The 17,553-nt window shown below is 44.4% G+C and overlaps 1 protein-coding gene across 3 annotated transcripts in view; it reads left to right on the plus strand.

Annotated features, from left to right (window-relative positions):
- Positions 1 to 14,220: 14,220 nt before the first annotated feature.
- The window catches only part of LOC135238537 (metabotropic glutamate receptor 4-like), a 228,682-nt gene continuing 225,349 nt past the window's right edge, over positions 14,221 to 17,553 (plus strand). For 2 of the 3 annotated variants that reach the window (XM_064306540.1, XM_064306538.1), the window contains exon 1: positions 14,222 to 15,821. The gene's annotated coding sequence lies outside the window, so the exon portion shown is untranslated. Of the gene's footprint in view, positions 15,822 to 17,553 lie in introns of all 3 variants that reach the window. The other variant, XM_064306537.1, reaches the window with a different exon arrangement.

The following is a 17,553-nucleotide window of genomic DNA, read 5'->3' on the forward strand; positions in this document are numbered from 1 at the left end:
TCCATCGCTAAATTTTTGGGCCAATCGCATAAGAGCAGAAGCTGAAACCCAGAAACAGATACGGCCCTCCTTGCCCACCCCTTCTTTTATTGCGTCCCCCCCCCCCTCCTCGGTTTCGAAATGTCCAACCGTGTGATGGCAGCAGGGCTCACTTGTGCCCAAACCTCAGATATTGATTTTGGAGAGCGCAGGCTGGCTCTCGCTCTCTTACGAAGTGTGGGAATGTCAGCCATCGTTTCTCATCGCTCCGCGGTTTGGAAGTCAGACTCACGTAGACTTGAGGCAGAGGAAAACACTTGGCGTGCAATTTAACCGGCACCATTGCAGGTACCCAACTGACCAGCAGGTGTCGCTGGTGCACAACAAGGTTACGTCTGCCAGACTGACTGAAACCTTCCCATCCCTGGGCAACACTGGATTATACGATCTGTGACTGAAACCAAATGTACCTCACTCTGTGGGGCTTCTGACCACAGTGAGTACTGCCACAGTCTGAATCCCATGGCAGGCTCTGGGGCCTACTAATGCTGTAGAACAGTGCCTTGACAGGACAAACCGAACAAGTGCAGGTTTTAAATGCTCTTTGCAATAAACCAGTGGGAATGTTTTAATGAGTGAGCTGGTTAGTTCTGATTCACTCTGCATGAATACTTTTTTGTTGTCTTGCACTGGTAGTAATGTCTGTACGTGCTAACCGCTCCAAACAACGCTAAAGCTAATAACCGGAGTTGAGATGTGTCAGCTACTATCTGAGTTTAATTGATGAAAGTCTTATTTTTGACAGCACATGGTCAATGTGTACCGCAGAACATATTCTCTTTAACTTTTCCTTCAGTTAACAGATTGGGTTGTTTTATTAGGGATGAATTGTGCTTTAAGAAACAAATCTTTCCTGATCTGTGTTTACCAAACAAAGTTTCAGGTAGAGGCCAGTAGAGGGCGCTGTTACTCTTATAAAAGCACCATTGCCAACCAGTCAGTTCTATCATTGACCTGCACGCTCAAACAAAAAATAATCCTAGATCAGTATGCAGTTGAAGTTGGGTCTGAGAGAGTTATTTCCATGTGGCTGTTTTTCAATCTTTTTTTTTTTTTTGATTTGTTTAAGATTGTTCATGGTAATGAAAAATAAGTGAGGCATGGAAAATGTATTCGCTGCATTTCAAAAAAAGTGTTTTACAACCTGAAAAAGTTGCATATGTAGAGATGTCTCACTGCCATTCTGCCATTGACCCACGGTACTTGACCAAATTTTCTCAGGTAAATGCTGGACGGGCTTGTATAGAAGAGTTATACATAAATAATATAAGCTGTGCAAGTCAATCTGGATAAAAGCATCTGCTAAATGCTAAAAAATCTAAATAAATTAAGGTAGTAATACTGTTACGTATCAGAGTCTAAGCACAAAATGGCCACCTACAGACATAATGTGTAATATTTCTATTATGATGTTCAAGACATTTTCCGTGTCTTTGAGAAGGAAACATTAAATCATGCATGAAAATGAAAAATCAGACATGCTGTTGTGGCATGCCCCATATAACATATGAATACGTATGCAGTTTCATCAAACCTAAACCTTGTTTACTCATAATCCCACATTAAAATGAAATACGAAAACTTACAAAACCATTTTTGGTTCTCTTCCTTTACAGTAAAGACCTGAAAGGTCCTACCTGCAAAATGGTACACACAAACCAAACCTAGAGAGGATGTTATTTGAGGGGTGACATTTATAATGTGGTGAAAAATTTAATGTGATGTTGCAGCAGTCGTATAGGTCCGTAGTTGCGCTTGAATTCGGAATTGAAGTGGAAAAAATAGTTAAAAAGTAAACCCGTAACATTATAAATGTACTCAATTTGTTAATGTGATTTTTAGTTTAATTTGACTTAATAGGTACATATTTCTGTGTCCCCTTTTTTTCAACAGGGAAAGTTGCCGTTGGCTGAATGCTTATTGATGTAGGAGATGAATTTTTTTAAAAATGCAATTTTTAAACTCATGCATAAAAAGTGTAATTATCAAGAGTAAAACCGTAATTTACATCCCGTGATTTGATTCGTCGCTTTCTTTCCTCGGTTTAAAAGATTCAGACGGCTTGATGTCCTTGGTTTTCTCACGGTGGCTGTGTGTGGGCTTCAGTGCCAGATAGCAGTTACTCAGATGGGCGGGGCTTCAGGACTACATCACAGCAGGGCCACGCCCATGATACCGCCAGACCTTCCTGCGGTGTGGGGATGGCTGGTTTAAGCAGCCGCACCTGCCCTGGGTCAGGCTAATTTGACCTGGCTAATTGGATAATTGGCCAGGCTAATTGGACCCGGGAACAGGGGTTGGCTGCACCTGTGCGTAGTGAGGTGATCAGTGCGCACAGGTTAAATCTGCCATACCCACCCACACAAGGGAGAGCCTCTCTGTCGTGACAGTGTTTGACATGTGCTCCTCGGCTGTAACATCTTCCCAACCTCATGAATAAATGTGGACTTGTTTTGAAGAACATCGTCTCCCTGTGTCTCTGTGCTGGAGGGCCCCTCGGAAAGCCCCCCCCCCCATGGGCAGGCTCGTTTGCCACACTTCCGAAACCTTGTCTCACGGTACTGGTGAGTCCTGCAAAGGCTCGCCAGCTTCTCCTGAGCTCCCTACGGGACCCGTCGAAACGAACATTCACAGCGTACGGAAAAATCATCTCTTATTCATACGGAATTATGATTCGGCATCAATCACCGCCGAAGAGGCTGACGGGTGCCGTATAGTAAGTGTTGTCTTGACGACAGAGAGGCCCCCTCGTTCCACTGAATAAAACGCAAGTCCCATTGTGGTGAAAGATTAATATCACAGCCCAGCAGATTGGAGCGGTGGAGCATATTTCTACACCTTTAATGATGTGTTATGGTTTCATCGCGGTGCTGTTTTAAGCAAGAGTGGAGCCAGACTGTCACATATATGGGAGCGAGGCATGATGAGTTTATGCACGGGCACTGAGAACTAACATGTAGCTTAAGTAGCCTACTCTAAGTGTTTTGGTAAATAGCCTCTGTGGGTTAAATTGAGCATCATGCTCATGACTATGCAAAGGAAGAGGGAGCCCATCTTACATATACTTTTCTATGCATTTTAGTGTCAACTTTCTGATTAAGGATACATATATATATATTTGTTTAAGAATGCAAACGATACACCACGGTACTTGTCAACATTCATTAAATGATGTTTTAAATGATTTAGGCCCAAATCAGTGTGTTTGGGTACTCAGGAGCGCCCCCCAATGGCTGCTCATGTGGGCGCTGCTAATTTTGCTTCTCCTTTTAACACTCCCCTGTTCGTGGTGGAAGGTGGAATGCTATTGAATATCCCATTAACGTTTTATACTGAATTTATTGACTGAACATAAATAAGCTTACCTAATGCACAGATATTTTTAATACAAGATGAGGTTTTAAAAACTGAGAGGGGTCTACTTGTATCAGCGTTTAAGGGAGTTGGCATTTTATTCTGCTGTTTTTCAATAAGGCTATTGCTCATAAGCATATTGCTCATTTCATTCCTCAGCAGTTTAATGCAGAGGTGCTGTGAACTTAACGCACCATACACACACGCACACACACACACACACACATCCCACGCTACAACCAGCGCCATTGAGGGGGGTGGGGTGGCTCGTTGGTAACACATAACATACAGTCAGATCATATATTACTTCATTCAATGGTGGGTGTGACCCAATGTGAGATTTTTCACAGGGGCCCAAAATCACTGGCAGCCCCCCCCCCCCCTGGGTCCCAGTATGGAAGCCCTAATGTGACCGGCATCTGTCTCTGGAGTTTGAAAGCTTGTTCCTCTGGTCACATGCTCAAGCCCGGTTCAGCATTCAAACTGATCTATAGCGAGTGGGGGGAAAAAAAAAAAAAAAAAAAACTGCGGTCACTGCCGTCTCCGTGTGTGGTACTGACTCTGGAGATTACCACTTTCAATTAAGCGAAAGGAATAGGGAGATTTAAGCTGTGCTAATGCCGGTCCTAATCATAATCCCATAGAAACGATAACCTCTGGAGCGTGACGCTCTGCCTGGGGTAATTTCACGCCTGTAATGTTGAATGTGCTGGAACCGCACAGAACTGTATACGTCGCCAATGTGCACTTTGCACATACGTTTCCATATAACAAAGTCTTGAGGGAGGCTTAATGTGGGAGACCCATATTTTCAAATGCAGGTTAAAGTATTTTGCAATAAGTATTTTGTGAGTGTGAAATGCCAAGAAGTCGACACGGTTTAATGACTGGGTCTTGCAAGGGAATTTTGAACAAATGAAGTATGATTGTGTCTTGCCTTGAATGTGATGGTCCATTCAGATTGTGGTCTAATGCTCTGTTGTAGACTGTGAATGCGTTATAGAACTAACCGCACTTGAGCTTTGTGAAACAGAATACAGTAACTAAAGTTAGGGTGCTTTGCTCTTGTTTCTCTGGGGCTCCTTTTTGTAGTTACTGTAAATCGAACCCCCATTTCACCTCAAAAAGAACAAAAACAAAACAGTAGAGACATGATATTCATCCACATCATAAAGGATGTCTTTAATGTCACAAAAATGTAAAGAACTCATTTTTGACCGAAGATGAAGTTACTGCCCTTTGCCTTCATATGGCAGTATGGTATTCAATCAGTATTTTCTTTTCTCCTTCGTTTTGCTAATTAAGCTCACAATTAAATCTTTTTTTTTTTTCCTTCTTCTAAACAAATTTAGTTTGGCAAGTTCATTTTGATGATTACTGAACCCTCTAAACGGTTTGGTGACTAAACAAACAAACCAACAAGCTCCAAGTGAAAAGGTCAAAATCGATTGCATCTGGGCTTATGTCCAAAATGACAAATAGTACTTTTCTTTGTATTTTTTATTTCTGGTACTTTCCAATAGGAATCTTATATCTGTGATTACTTACCAGTCTTCTAATAACTGACTTCATTTCGATGATTAGGAGCTTAAGATGAAGGAAATACCAGAAGTTCAGGTCTAACGGCACATTCTCTCATTTCAACACCACCAAAAATATACACCGTATATACACAACCGCTGGGGAAAAAAATGTCCCAGTTCGAACACCTTTTCCCCCCATTCCAACACCTGTCAGCAGAAAAGTTTGGCTCTGCAAGACAGGGTGTCAGGGTGATTGGAGAGAGTGAAAGGAGTGCTATTTTTAAGGGGAGTGGGTTGGTTTGAGCAGACAAAAGTATGTGAATCTAAAAACAAAAAACAAAAAAAAGAGAATTTGGTGCCTGGATTTCTCATACAAGACATTCTCGCACTACCAGGCTGTAATTATTGAATTGACCAGCATTGGCCCCCAGCTGAATAATTAATACATAAGGTCATAAAAAAAAATGGAATAAATTCCTGCAGTCTGGACAATGAGGTCTGATGAGGGTTTTGGAATCGTTTTTCTCCCCTCTCCGTGCTCAACAGAGGCAGTTAGGCCCCAGCAGTCGCTGTTTTTAATTAGTCCCTCCAAGCATTCTTCTGATAATCGCACCAGAGTCGCTGCGAAAAAAAAAAAGGCGCAGCCGACCGGTCCAGAAACGCACGTGCATCAGCGCTCCGAGAGGGCCGGCCGGCCGGCTGTTCGCACTGCGTGACTCAATGTGGGGAGGTCGTACGGCGCAGCTCTGTCAGAGGGGGGCGAATCGATGCCGAAAAAAGGGGGAAATCTAAGAGAGCAACCGCGGGAGCAAATCGTGAGTATGTGACACGCATAACAATGGTGCTGTTTATATGCAAATCGCGCGTGACTTCTGCTAGGTGGCTGTGTTTTTGTCCAGATGTACATGCGTGCGTGTGCTTTTTGTATTTTTTCTGGAATTAATTTTGTAACATCATTTTAAAAAATCATCTATGTTTTAAGCATCGAAGCATTTGAATTGTTTTGATTAAATAATTTAAAAAAAATGTAATTTCATTTATTTTTTTGCAATATAGGTTTCCATTTAATGTTTGGAAAGTGAGAATAGGGTGCTGATGTGTTTTTTGGCTACTTTGGTTCAGAATTTAATAGGTTTACTACTGAGATTACTGATATATGTAAAAACAGGGGTTTTGCATATTTGGAATAACTTGTATAGCACACCTGGCTAATCACCTGAGCTGACAGTCTCTTGCCAATAGTTGTATGGATGTGGTGCTGTAGCCCTTTTTCTCTCTAAACCAAGCTTAACACCAATGTCCCTCTTCAGCGATGGGGACACTGCTTATAGGAGGTGCTGTCTTTCAGGGCCGGCTTTGTCTCATGGCCCGTAGATGGCGCTACGTCATTAATGCGCCGACATTTAAGCGCAGTTCTCCGGTGTGAGGGGTGACCCGGGGTCGGGGCAAAGCCGCCGAATTTCAGAAAGATACCGCGCTCACCGCCCTTTGATGCGTACGGCCTTTCCGTTCATACCCCTCCCTCCTCTTCCTCTTGCCTTCTGGGCTACTGAGCCTCCCTATCGCTCCGCATCTCTCTCTCTCTCTCTCTCTCTCGCTCTCTCTTTTTCTCTCTCTGTCTGTCAAACCACATCTCCGCCTTTCAGACTTTTTTTCCCAGCCTCATCCCTCAGTCTCTTTCACCCCATCATCTCTCTCTCTCTCTCTCTCTCTGTCCATCCAGGTGTCAGCTTTCAAAAACAAAGGAGGCAGCAGCCCCCCCCCCCCTCCTCCCCCCCCTTTAGGGCCAATGAAAGGTCCTGTTATCTAAGCTGGTTGCTATGCAGTTGCTCACTGTAGAGCCTAGATGAGATGCACGTTCAGATTTGTGCAGATATTTTGAAGCCTTTTTCTTTTTTTTTTTTTTTTAAATAAAAAAGCCGCTTCTCGCCGTCCCTTAGGGAAGTGCGTTCCTGTTTATCTGACAGTCAGTGCTGAACTCACTGAATGTTAATCATGGCAGCCATTTTGTTATTTGCATCAAGAGCGGCCGATGTAAACCCGATGTAAAATGTGGGCTTGTTAACAGCCCTTCGTATATAACGCAACACCCTGCTTCACAACGCTGCCCGCACCTCCGGAGAACATGGACCTGATTCAGTTCCCAAGTCCTCACAGGGACATGCAGTGTCTTGTCCTGGATATCCGTGCAATGTGTCTATTACAGGAAAAACATAAAGACCAGACAAAAAGGTCGTCTTACGGACCATCTTTGACTGTTTTTCCCAGCATGCAAAGGGAAACGGATGTATAAACATGCCTTTTCTTTCCTTAATCCGTGGTTACATTCGTACGCCCTCACTGCGGATCTGAGGGTATGCTTATAGAAGCCGGCCGAGAGGAGCGGAGCATTTTCAGAATAAGGCCCCTTATTCGCGGAGAACTCTTACATAACAAAGCGGCTTCGTTAAATGAAAGCGTATTTTTCTCTCTCTGCTTTTTTTTTTTTTTTTTTTTTTTTCCAGCTGTTCATTGGATAAAGATATGCCTGGCATGACTTTGAGAAGACTTTATAAATACAAAGAATGGGGCGCCTTGTGTTAGTCCCTCGCTCGTAATTGGATCGATGGTGCTCGTCCTCTTTTTCCCTCTCTCCCTTGCTCTTTAGCTCTCGAGTGTGAGTCGGGAGGCAAAGCCGAAGGCACAGAAGAGGGCTAGCACCGGTGAGGTTGCAGGTTCGATTCCCAGGTTTAGGGCACTGCTGTTGTGACCCAAACTGCTTCACCGACATGTCCTGCTGTATAAACAATGGTACAATGTAAAAATAAAAAATAAAAAATAGAAAGCTGTGTAAGTTTCTCTAGGTAGGAGCTTCTGCTGAATTGCCTGTGGATCAGAGTGTCTGCTAAATGTCCATAATGAAGTTGTGGCCTAAGGCGAAGGTCTTCGACTCCTGCCCTGGAAATCTACAGTATCTGCAGTTTTTTTTGCCATTTCTTTTCAAACAGCAGCCACTTTAGGCCTGGAAATCGAGGCGTGCCGACTCTTGGATGGATAAATGACTCAAGTTATGCACTGAACTGTGGGAAGACCTCCAGAGTTAAACAGACACAACGGCCCACCAGAACTAGAGTTTGAGATCCCGGCTTTAAAATGCACTGGCTGGCAATCACAGGAATTAAAATGGGTTGTTGCACTTGAGTTAATAAATTGACTGGAACAGTAGAAGCCCAAATTGTGTAGTTCAGTGTACTGCAGTTTAGAGGGGCCAGATGATAAATCTGGAGCTCCTGGCTGCACCAACTCATGGGCAGGGGTATTACCTGTGCTGTGAACGTGTGTAGGTGCAACACGTGTGTGAGCATGTATACAGTGTATACATATATCATGGCTTCGATTATTTCTGATTTATCGTTGGGTAAAGACGGTGTTTTAAATTTGTGTTTGTAAATGGCAAAGAAATGACCAAAATCACAGGGCGAATGCATTACAGCAGGATTTGCAGTTCTGTTGCTGAGCGTGAACTTGATTTGCTGGGGAATTAAATGGTGCATGCAGCATTTCCTCCAATTGTTTTGTAAATTGCATCTCTGTGTGGAATTGGTTGTGGACCCCAGTGCCCCTGTTGATTGGTGCATTTTAGGAACAGGAAGATCTGCTGACGAGGGGAAATTTGTAAAGGGTGCAGGACGCATTATCATAACATTAGGAAAGTCCTTATCTCGATAGACGCTCTCAGAATTTTACTGGAATGGCAAACTTTACAGCTCCTGACAAAGAAAATGAAGAAATTCACGACGGAAGGAACTTTAAACTTATTGATTTGCAGGCTCTTACAATCAGAGTCGTTCTGAGACTTTTGGAGGCCCTAGGCAAAAAATGATTTGGGGGGGGGGCTCCTCCTGAACATTGCCACTTTCTGATTCTTGCGCTGTCAAAGGAAGGCGAGAAGGTGGGCCCTGGGTGAGAAGGTGGGGGTCCTGGGCGAGAAGGCGGGCCCCTGGGTGAGACGGCGGGGCCCTGGGGGAGAAGGCGGGGCCCTGGGGGAGAAGGCGGGGCCCTGGGTGAGACGGCGGGGCCCTGGGGGAGAAGGTGGGGCCCTGGGTGAGACGGCAGGGCCCTGGGAGAGAAGGTGGGGCCCTGGGTGAGAAGGTGGGGCCCTGGGTGAGAAGGTGGGGCCCTGGGTGAGAAGGTGGGGCCCTAGGGGAGAAGGCGGGGCCCTGGGTGAGATGGTGGGGCCCTAGGGGAGAAGGCGGGGCCCTGGGTGAGATGGTGGGGCCCTAGGGGAGAAGGCGGGGCCCTGGGCGCAGTGTCTGATTTTCCTAGTTGGAGGCTGTGCTTACAATGACCGTAAAACAACAGCTGCGAGTCGGTGGAAATGGGGGTGCATTTACACCCCCACAGGTGTGCAGATGCACTCTCTTTGTGTTTTTTTTTTTGTTGTGAGACATTTTAATTGTATTGTACTGCTATCACCCCCCAACCCACCTCCAGCCCCGGTTCGTGATTGGTTCATCCCCAACCAATCTTGTTTAGGGTCGCCAAAATCCTAGAGCCGGCTCTGAGTCCGCAGGACTGAACTGTGGCGCCACAATAACGGCACAATAATGGCACATTACGGCACATTACAGAACATTACGGCACATTACGGAACATTACGGCACATTACGGCACATTACAGAACATTACGGCACAATAACGGCACATTACAGAACATTACGGCACATTACAGAACATTACGACACATTACGACACCCCGCCCTGGGCATGTCGAAGTGTCCTTGAGCAAGACGCCTAACCCCTAACCCCTAACTTCTCTGGCGAATGAGAGGCATCAATTGTAAAGCGCTTTGGATAAAAGCGCTATATAAATGCAGTCCATTTACCATTTACCATTACGGCACATTACAGAACATTACAGAACATTACGGCACATTACGGCACATTACGGAACATTACGGCACATTACGGAACATTACGGCACATTACGGCACATTACGGAACATTACGGCACGTTAAGGCACATTACGGAACATTACGAAACATTATGAAACATTACAGAACATTACGACACATTACGGCACATTACAGAACATTACGACACATTACAGAACATTACGGCACGTTAAGGCACTTATGGAAACCTTATATGAATCGGGACGGTGTCACGCCGAACACGTCTGATGCCCGTATCTGGTTTTTTCTTTCTCTTTCTGATCCTTAATTAGACAGATAATTACGAGGTGATTTGCTAAACGCTGTGTAAGTGCCAACCGCCCTGTAGGGAGAATGTGACCAGGGAAGTTTTTAATATTCTCCGGCTGTAACGAGCGGAGCCGTAGTGGTGGGGGGGTGGGGGGGTGGGGGGGGGTGGGGTGGGGGTGTTCTGGACACTGATAGGTGAGAGATGATGTCATCCACACCACACCTGCCCCCAATGTACTGGTGTTGATAATTAGCAGTGACATTACTTAACATTACCCCCTCAGTGCTTTGGCTATCTCTGTCAGCCAAAAAAAAAAAACAGACAGATGTGAAGAATACTGATAAGTGCTACATGAGGACAGATCTTACGACGCACAGAATCCAGGAAACCGGCCGTCGCAGAATGGTGTAGAACCTTTTACTGGCCGCTTCAGCGGTACAGTGCGCCGGGCAGTATGAGCACGCTGCCCCGCTCCTGTGGCGTGCGGCCGGTTGGCTTGACGGCTAGCCGAATCCTGAACGAGGCTGCTCGACGTCCTTCGCCCCGTTCTTCTGTAGCGTTTGTTGAAAAATGGAGCACCCTCGCTATCGGCTGTATGAGTCAGCGATTACCCGGGGAGACCGTATTAATTATTCACCGCAGATGGGCTTAAGCTGTAAGCCTTTGAGTTAAGTGGGTTGGGGGGGCGGGGGTGGGTGGGGGATCTCCTTCGGTTGCGTAATCTCGCTGCAAACTTTTATGAAACAAACCCGTACTCTCGTGACAAGCATACGCTCACGGTTACTCTGGGAGAACTTAAATAAATTATAAAGAGCAGAGAGCAAATCTTGAAATTCAACATTTCACTACACCTTTAGATTAAATAGATCAGTGTTGACAGGCCTAATATTTCAGGTTTGATGTGTGTTGTAATTTTCTGAACCATCTTCACTTACACTGCAGACTGGGAGAACTACCTTTAATTTTCTTGATCCGATGACTCTTTAAACGATGACCATTTCAAAAGGCAAATTAGTTTTTTGCATTACCATATAGGAGCCAATAAAATGATAAAAATATACTTTTTATGCTTAATGAAGGGAAAAGTTTGCTACATTTACAGACCTGGTGGCTACATGCCAATCAGTTTTTGGCATTCGCAAAATGGATATTCATGCATGCCCATTTCAATCCATGTTCTGAAATTTGACAAGATGTAGTTAAAAATGCCACCATAATTGATTAATCATTAAAGAATTTCTGATTTTCAAATGTGTGAAAACGTACTTATAAAATATTCTCATGAAACATAGCTCATATTAGAATGGAAGAATATTTTAGACCGGTGGTAACCAACTGTGTTCCTGGAGATCTACACATCCTGTAGGTTTTCACTCCACCCCTAACAAAGCTCACCTCATTCAACAGCTAGAGATCTACCGTCCTGTAGGTTTTCACTCCAACCCTAACAAAGCGCACCTCATTCAACAGCTAGAGATCTACCGTCCTGTAGGTTTTCACACCAACCCTAACAAAGCGCACCTCATTCAACAGCTAGAGATCTACCGTCCTGTAGGTTTTCACTCCAACCCTAACAAAGCTCACCTCATTCATCAGCTAGAGATCTTTGCCAAGCTGCTAATCGGTACAGTCAGGTGTGCCAAATTAGTATTGAAATGAAAACCTACAGGATGGTGGATGTCCAGGAAAAGGGCTGGTTACCACTGTGTCATACCTTTTAGCAGTGTTCTAACTAAACAGTGAAATTTCTGAAGCTTACCATGCCAATAAAATAAAATAAAACCAAGAACTAGGTGTCAATCATCCAGCAGATACAGCTGAACTTTCCTTGGCATGATTTCCCAGTGGCAGTCGATCCTACACAAGTAATCAGAAACTCATTAAACTTCACTGTGTTTTGGTGCTCTAAATAACTTGTTTGTCTTGATCTTGGTAGGGATACTTCTTTCATGGACAAACACAATTTCATGCACACACAATGGGTAATACCCATATTCATTGTTCCAAATCAAATCTCTAGCCAATATGATACAATTTATGCGTGCTGTCAGTGAACATTTTTTTTCTCCTCTGTGTGTTTTTAACAGCATTCTTAGCTCACATGTTGAAATCTATACACCTACGAACATGTTGTGGCCACTTCATATGTGGGCAAGTACATATGAGGCATTCATTTAATGGTGTGTGTGTGTGTGCGTGCACTTTTGTGCGTGTGTGTTTGTGTATGTATGTATGAGTGCATGTATTTTGTAAACCAAATTACATGTAGTGGTAAAAAAGAGGCTCAAAACTGCGAGTCAACCTCAAGTAAGGAAGAGAGCCAACCTTATATCTTTGGTAGACTGTATTTCCAAAATAGAATACAAACTCTTAGAGTGCTGGTGTGTGAAATACAACCCACAAATATCAATAAAAATGATGCTAACTGTGACATGTTTTATCCATAGTCTTCTTCAGGCAGAGACGGGATTGAAGCCCGAAGATTTGTATGGGCGAAATGCGCCACTTTTGGCACCACTTTTTTTCCATGATATTTGATATTTCTGGCTTGTATTGCATACCCCAGCACACTATAAGAGAGTTTGTGTACTCTATTTTGAAAATACTGTCTTCCAAACAGGTTGGCTGTCTTTTCCTTTCTGTAAATATATATTCTATACATTGCCTATCACAGTAGCTATTGTGGTTAGAAGATGATGCTTTCAGGAGTGCATGCCATGCTGCTGGGTGTGATGTCTGCATTTGGCTCGGCGTGCAAGGCTAAACAGGTGAGCGACGCCGAATCAACTGACTGCGCTTTTCCGACTTGAGTTGCGAACGGGCAGTTTCATTAAGAACGCCCCATCGAGAACTCTAAAGAGCCCGGTAACATTGCCGGGTTGCGGCGCGCAGACCACTCGCTTCACTTGGCAGCGCATGTTTTTTTTTTTTTTTTTTCTTTTTTTGCGCGCGCGAGTACAGCATTGCAGACGGCACAGGCCATGGTCTCCCGCGCAGTGGAGAAATGGGATGTGGTCAGATGAATCATCTGTCACCATGTTCTGGACTAACGAATGCCTGCACCTGACGCTCAGGTATAAATAATCCCACGGGCCAAAGAGTTTGGTTCCCACACTGACGGGTTCTTCTGGTTCCGTTGTGGTGCATTTTTACTGGCATGTTCTTGGTACACTCATCCCCTAGAAGGCGGGAATCATTATAATGATGCGTGTGTGAGTTGTTTACCAAACAAACATTAACATTGTTTTTTTTCCTGAAGTAAAATGCTATAGAGTGCGTTTATATCCCACATATTTAGAGCAAAGGCTGTATATATGCACTCAGGCCCATCTGTAAATCACGCGTCGCACGTGACACAAATTAATTAAGGCGTCTTTTTGCAAGCTCACCCCATCTCGCTCACCCCCGAGGATAGCCGAGAGTTAACTATAATTCTCGCGCTGGTGAAACTATATTGATCTGTGATTTATGCGAATGATAAATATTACATTACATGCAGCATACTGCGAAACACCCGCAGAAAACAGGACCCACCCTACACATTTGCTCTCGGTTTTGATCCATAAACATTCAGACACGCTGCCAGGATGCGTCCCCCCCCCCATCCCCCTTCAGGCGGGCTCACAGAAACACCCATCTTCAGTAGTGTGATATATGCATAAGAATGGCTTTTAATGCACCGACATTTATTCACACTAAAGAACGTGCTGGCAGCAGCAGCAGAGGCAAGCAATAAATTAGTAAATAAAATATAAATCCCCTTGTATGTGCCGTAGCCGTTTCGTGCAGTGTATTATTAAGTGGCTTTTGGTTTTCAGATGACGCGCGCGCGGATGTGCTTTTGTTCTTAAAAGCATTTGCGTCTTTTAGTTATTGTTATTTGTATGTTGAATCATCGTCATCCTTCTGTTTTCTTCATTTTTATTTTACAGTCCGTCTCTCGCCAGATAACCAGTGTTTTAAACTCTATACGTGCTCCTATAGGCTACTCGGTAATTGGAAAGCACTGCCTCAAGTCGGATTTCGTGCGCTGGACGACGACCGTTGCGCACGCGGATAACTAGTACAAGAATGAGCACCGTGATAACCTGAACATCTCATTCGCGGCAAAACACGGGTAATGGCAGTCGCTATAGCCTAGGTGAGCAGGCATGTAAGAGACGTATGTGCATTTTTTCTTATTGTAGTTTTTATATCCCGATAAACGTGATCGTAAACGGGCGGTCCGTAGTAATACTTCAGGGCATTGGCGAGTAGCGGTCTCCCAAAGCATGTATATTTAATTAGATGACACTTGAGGTGGACGCCCGTTAGAGTTCTCCCAGATAGGTGGGTGGCTAATGGCCTGTGATTAATTGCTATGGGACAGATTTTGTTCATGTAGCCCATATCTGCTGATACGGCGGTTTTCATTTTCTCTGATCACTGCCAGAGAATCAAATTCTCCTCCGCGAAACAGTTTTCAGGGGACTTGCGCGGTCCTCCAGCAGCTAGCAGTATATCACCGCCCAGGCAGCGCTCGCATTATTTCAGCGGTGTGATATCTAAAGCCGCGGCAGCGGCAGCGCCACAAGAGCTCTGCTGCTGCAGCGCTTTCAAACCCGCGAAGAAGCGGAGGCGGACTTAAAATAGGCTACAAAATATACTCCACAATTAAGTGGTACTAAAATAAAATATTTAGACATTTTAAATCATTCTGATCATTCTGGAGAGAAAAATTGGACTGAAGGAGACTCTACAGAAACGGGCATATGAACATGACAGTAACATTCGCGAACTGTTGAACAAGGATTTGTGAGACGATGTCACTTCACGCTTTAAAATCCCAGGGATCTGCGTGTAATGCCGAATGCCTAACTGTAGCCTACTTGTCCTGCAACAAAGAGACGTGGATGAATTTTGCCTGCTTTGTTTAAGCTAGCAGTAGGCAAATTGCCGGGCGATTTACTAAAAAAAACTTTGAATATTAAATATAAAAGGGAAAAACGCGTACAGAATTCAAATCGTTCTTAAGACAGGTAGCAGGTGGTTGAGTGGGACAAGGATCTTTGGACAGAAGCCGCCCGAGAAACAAGTTAACCAAGATTTTCTATATAGCCTATAATATTGGCGGTAGGCTGGTCTAATCAGCTATTCGTTGAACTAGCAGCAGTTTTCTCCGTGACTTTTGCATTCGCTTTTGGATGCTTTTATTTTCAAACACACTCTGGGGGCGTTGAATTCACCGCATAGATTTAATACTGCATCCTCCGTCCCAGCGGGGGAGTAGGCTACGATATGCTCATACCAGTCCTCCTCAATGCGTGGAAATCGCAGACTAAGTACGGTGGTGTAACAGTGGTTTCCTATGGTATACCGCATAGAGACTAATTTTCTGCACCGTACGACGGCGGCTCCGAGGAGAAAGTTGGAAAAGGGGGAGAGAAAAAAAAAAAAAGACCCCGCCGAAGATCATTTTTTTCATCACCACACTGCACTGGACAGCGACTCGTAAAATGACTCGCAGTGCCCCCTTCTGTAGTTTAGGGAAAACCAGGATTATTTTGGATTTCCAAACGACTTCGATCGGATTGATTTGTTTCGAAGCTTAAACACGGAATCGTTTAAAGTTATTTCGAGCGCTTCCAACAACTCCTCTGCCTTGGCGTCGCGAGGCGTTTGAGCGCCAATCCGCGACAAGGAAGCACGAAAGGACCCGTTAACGCGCTGGAATAAAGGAGGTGAGCCTTCAAATTCTCAGCCGCTGAATCAAGAGATGCACTATAGTCTCAGCACGGAAGTCTTTATTACAACATGTGGAGGTCCGCATGCTTACATAGCTCCGTTCACTTCTGTTTTAATTCATATACGCGGCGGTCATTTCAACGGCGTGCCACTATTTATAAATCTTCACTTCGTCGTGCTACCGAATAAAGGTGTGGGTCGTTATAGCCTACACATGTCATTAATAGTCCGCGGTGCACACTTCATACGGCTGAGTTGGAATCCGATGCATCGCATGCAAATCAGAATGCCCTAGGCTGTGTGAACTGCACAGTTCATAGAATTAGCATTGATCTCTGTCGTGCATGGCGCCAATTTAGACATTTTTCGCACGGGTTGAGAGTCACTGCTTTAAGTAGGGTGAAATTCCTGTTTATGGCTAGAGGTACTGTTCTCTTTTTGGACGGGTTTGTCACTGCAGTGGGCATGCATGTGTAGGCTTTCCGGTTTATGGACTCAATTGTGCTGAATCAATTAGCTAGTAAATAGAGAATAGGCCTATGCCTTATTCCCCCTCGTGGACTGTTGTAGCCTTTATGTTGATTTTTAACATCTGGATGTTATGCAACAGTTATATTTTGTGTTCTGTATCTTCTTTATGTTTCGGTTGCGTAACGCGCCGTTCTGTTGTTTTGTTGGCGTAATTTATTTAATTTTCGTCGTTATATAAATAAGGCAATTCTTTTTCGTTTTCATTTTATTGTTATTTAAAATCTTTGTAGTTGCTCTCTGCTAAGTACTCGGCGGCTATCCTGTGTTAATTGCGCATAATTAAATAGAAGTTGGCTGATTTGTCGTGAAATAATTTTTTTTTAGTAGTGCTCTTTAGGACGCACGCAATAATACATTATTAGGCGCCTACATATTGTCCTCAGAGTAAAAGCTGCTAAGTTTTTAAATTTGGTCATTCGGAAAAGCCCCCCCCCCTTAGTCTCTCTTTCTCTCGCTCTCTCTATCGCAATGACGATGCTTCTGGATTTCTGGATTGTTTCGTAGACCCTCGCAAAAGTTTTAACCCCCCAGCACCATCACCACCTGCCCTCCAAGTTCTGCGTCACGTCTTCCCACACTTCACTTCTCTGTTGTCAGTTATTTTAACAACAACAAAAAAGTGAGGTGATCAACTTTTCAGCACATAACTAAGGCAATAATATGCTTTATACCGGGACGAAAAAAGACCCCACGGTGCATGCATTACCCCATAGTGCAGGTGTTACCCATGCTGCATGCAACATATTTATTTCCTTCCGTCATACGCGGTTTTTTGTGTTGCACAAAACTCGGCACGAGACCACGGGGAAAGGCTCGCGTTTTCATTTATGCTCTAAATTGATGGATACCTCCCTCCGTGTTATGAGTCATCGCGTTTGAGTCTGATACACGCACACGTCGGTGGGATATGAAATTAGTGAGGGATACGGCTGTGTTTACCTTCCCGCGGGAGTCAGTGTGTGAACTCATTAATTATGTGACGTGGCGATGCAATTTTTTTTTGTCGCGGAAACCTCCAACCGCATTCCGATAAGCGCTGTGAGGGTGTCACGCGCTGGACCCGTTTGATGGCTTAATTCTTATGAGGCTGGTCATCGCGAGGATTCCCTGCGAAGAGGGGTACGATTTTGTCGTACTCTTGGGCCTAATCCACATCAGTCTTTTTTTTGACTGCCGCTGGGCTTGACTTTAGTACTG

This window comes from Anguilla rostrata, chromosome 13, assembly GCF_018555375.3.
Source record: "Anguilla rostrata isolate EN2019 chromosome 13, ASM1855537v3, whole genome shotgun sequence".
Taxonomy (NCBI): domain Eukaryota; kingdom Metazoa; phylum Chordata; class Actinopteri; order Anguilliformes; family Anguillidae; genus Anguilla; species Anguilla rostrata.